The following is a 4699-nucleotide window of genomic DNA, read 5'->3' as shown; positions in this document are numbered from 1 at the left end:
TTAATTAATTCTATTAGTATGGATTAATTAAGACCAAATTACGTAAATAGTCCATGTGGTTTACCAAATGTCACAAACTCGGTCATTATATATTTTTTTTTATGAACATCGTTTTTGTGATTATAAAAACCTGCATGAACGGTTTTTTTGCTCACACGGTTACTTTTGGTCATTTTAATAAACCCGTGTAATACGCGGGTCTCACACCTAGTTAATGAATATATAAATAATGTTATCATTGAATTTGTAACTAACTATTTAAAACTATTTATGAATTGATTTTAAATAGTAGATAAAATTGTAAGGTATTAACCTTGTAATACCTTGATGCTTAACAAAACGGATGAACAGGAAGAAGATACCCATAAGCTTTTTATTAATAAACAAAATAAAGTTACTTCTAAATAACCTCTTATTTATACTAAACTTTATACTAAAGGGAATCAAAATCCTATTATAACTCAAATATTTGATATAAGGAAAGTTCCCGACTTGCACCTGGTACAAAATTCATCCTAGATTCTAAATTATCTATCATTTTCCCTCTTAATTCATAATCTCGAAGATCATCCTTCCTAGCAAATTTTTTTCTTGTCTTTTTGAACCATCTCGATTCTCCACCTTTCCTGGACACCCGACCTTCACCTTGGTCACATCCAAAGTCTTCTCTCAATCCCTTTGATTGTTGTAAACACATGTAACATATACCTTCACATCCCGTTGGAAATGTTCATTACAATATCGACTCTTCCAGGATCAACGACCTCTCCCCAACCATATCCAAAGCCATCTGATTCAAACTCCAACGCCATAATGTTCAAACCGTCTAGTTTCTCCAATCTATTCTTCGATCACCTTTGTTCAAAGAGTTTCTGCAATCTATTCTTCGATCACCTTTGTTCAAAGAGACATCTCCACCAACCAAGAAAACAAACATTGTAGTTTCTCTAATCTATTCTTCGATCGCCTTTGTTCAAAGAGATATCTCCACCGACCAAGAAAACATAGCCACCCGCTTTATCGTTTCCTTTTAAACCTCTAAACGAAAGGAATCCAAAGTCACCTGCTTTGATGAATCCTTTCTGCTCACTTTTCATGCAACTACGTAGATACTCGATATCCTTTTAACACGAACAAACCAATCAAAAACTGTGACATACTGACAACAACACCCGCCGCTGAAAACACCATGAAACAAACCATTCTTTCATCGTAACTCCCAACCATGGACCACCTATTTTCATCACTGGTCACCCACATTCTCCCGAACGGTGCTCCCCATCTCCCTGTCTCCCCACAACAACGGTTGACCAGAACATTGTTATCTCCGTAAATAGTTCCAATTATGTATATAGTTCCAACCCATATTAGCAGCCAAATGTATTGCTAATATCGACCACCAAGTCGTCTAAAACCAGTTGACCCACTTGTGCTTTCGTTGCGAGGGCAGCCCTATGCCCGAATGCTCCTCACCTCAGAAATTCGACTCTCAAACCGACACCGTATTCACCTTGCTCTGATACCAAATGTAAGGTAATAACCTTGTAATACCTTGATGCTTAAGAAAATGGATGAATAGACATAAGACACCGAAAAACTTTTTATTAATAAACAAAAGAAAGTTACTTATAAATAACATCATATTTATACTAAACTTTATACTAAATGGAATCAAAATCCTATTCTAACTTAAATATCTAATATAAGGAATGTTCCCAACTTGCCCATATACAAATTCATCCCAGATTCTAAATTATCCAACAAAAATATTGGTAGAGTTTATCTTGTAGGTTGAGTTCTTATTTAATTAAAAGTCTTTTAAATTCCTAATATCTCTCATATTCTATTATGTCACAAACTATATAAACACATGATGAGAAACATATCATATATTCGAAATACATACAAAAAAATCATTTAGAGAGAGCCTTTTGTGATCAAATGAAAAAATCAACAATTAAAATCTCAATGGAAACATGTATATAATCGTTCTTTTCTTGTTTATATTTTCTTTTATTATATTCGAGATCAAAGTTTACGCTTCCATGTTAGATCTAGTTATGCAAATTAACTAAAAGTTTTTATCATAGCCTACACACACTACTAGAAAACAGTCCTTTAATGATGTACAAACAATGACACGCGCTGATACAGGACACACATTTGTGTGTATCCTAAAAAATAATGCCAGTTTCCTAAAATTTGAAGGATAGAGAACACACATTTTTGTGTGCCCTAAAATTAGTGTCCAACAACAAAAATTAAAAACACGGAGGGCACCAATCATAAAAAGCACATCGTGTAAACGTGTCGCTTTATATATTTTTTTAAGGAAGGTGCGGTCTCTGTTTTTTAATAGCCCATGGGGGGAAATGAAATCCCAAAAAGCTAAACACCTGCCGATACATCTCCTTCTTCTCCTTCTAAAATCCTCTACCAAAAAACCATAATAATCATTTAAGCAGTTCATCTTCCTCTACCTCTGCACTCAATCTCTCTTTCTCTCTCTCTATCTATCTATCTATCTATCTATCTCTCTCTCTCTCTCTCTCTCTCTCTCTTTCTCTCTCTCTCTCTCTCTCTCTCTCTCTCTCTCTCTCTCTCTTTCTCTCTCTTTCTCTCTCTCTCTCCATTGGAATCATATTCTTGAAAGATCCAAACCCTAATCGTAGCCCTAACTACGACATTTCTTACCAACCAAGACCTTTAAATCACAACGAAAGAGACGACCAACACGACAACCGTCAGCTATACAACCCTTAACAAGATCTTAGAGTCCCCTCAGAAACCCTGTACAAACTTCCCATATCTCCTGAATACCACTTTCAAGAGGAATCCATCGCTCAACGACGTTAATGGGGCGAAAACCTTATATACTACACCTGCGTCGGTTACCTCAGCGGTGTAGTAGTTGGCGCCGGGAAGGGTTTAGTAGAGGGCGTGAAGGCTTCTGATGCTAGAGACACAATGAAACTTAGGGTTAATCGAAATGAAATGTGTGGTGGCTGGATTAGCGACTGGAGCATGGTGGCTGGATTAGTGATTTGAGCACTTTACAAGGTGACGGCGGGCCCTAGGTCGGCGGCTGTTGTCGGAGCTATTGCTGGAATAGCGGTGGGATTAGTTGTTACGGTGAAGCAGATTTTGAAGAGATACGTACCAATTTGAGCTCGATCTGTATTAAATTTCATCTTACTACAAGTTTTGGTCTTTTGAGATTTGCAAAGGTGATTCATCTGTAGTCTTTTACAAAATTTTAGTATTTTAGTATTCAATTTCATCTTACCCTTTATGTATATGGAAATTGCAGGATGCATCAAATCGGTATATTTGTTTTCACACTTCCCCTCATTTACACATTCTATTTGAAGGACGCAGAAACCCCATCTTCTTAACAGAAATTTCACACAATTTTACGTATAGTGATTGTGCGAAGGTGTGCAATAGCATAGGTCAGAAATAGAGAAAGCATTGGTGAAAGTTGGAAGCATCAAAGCTAAAGCAGGAAGCTAATGCATTTCAAAGAAAGCTAAACAGGAGTTGTCAAACATCTCTGATGACCTAACTATATGTTTGATTTTCCCTGTTTTCTCTTAATTATATGTCTAATTATCAATTATCATTAAAATGTAGCTCGATTATCAGGTTATGCTGTTAAGCTAGAGCTACGATGTTTAAATCTCGCAGACTTTATCAAGTACTGTTGAAGAGAAGGAAAAATGGATTTTTAACAAGAAGATCAAGGAATGGGTGCACCAAATTCTTTAGAAATTGCTTATGGAGCCTCTCGAGTTGAACTTTATAGGTATAAAAAAATATTATTTATTGTTTGATTTAATCCCTTTCTTTTCTTTATTTTCTCATATGTATTTTTTCCTTGGACAAGTGGTAGATCATGTTCAAGAATCACCCGTTTTTCACAGTATAATGATCCTATAAAAGTACACAATTTTTTTTTAAACTTTTTAAAATCACATTATGATTCTTTACATTCATGGCATCTTTCATGGTGTAGGTTCTTGAAACAAAGAAGGGTCGTTGTGGGGAGTAGGCTAATTGCTTCTCACTCTATTGCAGATCATTTGGCTATGAAACTCGTCTGGTAAGAGTCTAGGGATTGTTTGGTAATTGTTACAAAATTTGGGAGACTTTTTGCTCTTAGTAAAAACTTGATGGGTTGATTGTAATTACAAAATGATTTCCTTCTCAGATATTGAATTTCATAGATCACATGTGGACAGAATTCTATTTGATGGTTTTGGCGCCGTTGCCGGGGAACGATTCTAAATACTTAATCAAAAACTTGATGTGTGTGAAATGAATTAGTTTTAATCCTACTAACTTAGGCACAAAATAAACACACGAAAGGCAGTGTACCTATCGATTAGTAATATAGTTCAAGCAAGTAGGGTATCGAACAAAGGGAATGGTAAACAATTAAAATAAATGCTAATATTATCTAAATAAAACAAGTAATAGAAAGGGGGTTTCTCTAGTTTTGCAAGACTAGAAACTTACCAACTAATACTTAGACTACTTAACTAAAAACTAGATAAGCAAAGATTCAACTAAATTCAATATCGAAGGGAACTTCTGTTTAGTTCAACTCAATTGATCCTATGGTTGATATTATGGTAATAGTGCAATGGATTAATTCTTCTGTTGGCTACCAATTCAAGTGATTAGATTCACGTTCACT

At 35.4% G+C, this 4699-nt stretch overlaps 1 long non-coding RNA gene across 2 annotated transcripts; it reads left to right on the top strand.

Moving 5' to 3' along the window:
• The first annotated feature begins 466 nt into the window (after positions 1 to 466).
• LOC145037526 (uncharacterized) lies at positions 467 to 4333 on the top strand. Of its 2 annotated transcripts, XR_013678889.1 has the most exons (4): positions 467 to 3227; positions 3311 to 3571; positions 3646 to 3805; positions 4016 to 4333. It is a non-coding gene; the product is annotated as an uncharacterized LOC145037526 (long non-coding RNA). The 2 variants fall into 2 exon arrangements; XR_013678888.1 differs by having other exon boundaries at positions 3311 to 3805.
• The last annotated feature ends 366 nt before the right edge of the window (positions 4334 to 4699 follow it).

The sequence above is a fragment of the Lactuca saligna genome, chromosome 3 (assembly GCF_052625555.1).
Source record: "Lactuca saligna cultivar CGN05327 chromosome 3, ASM5262555v1, whole genome shotgun sequence".
Taxonomy (NCBI): Eukaryota; Viridiplantae; Streptophyta; class Magnoliopsida; order Asterales; family Asteraceae; genus Lactuca; species Lactuca saligna.
The sequence above is the reverse complement of the archived record's forward strand: the minus strand, read 5'-3'. Positions and strand labels throughout refer to the sequence as shown.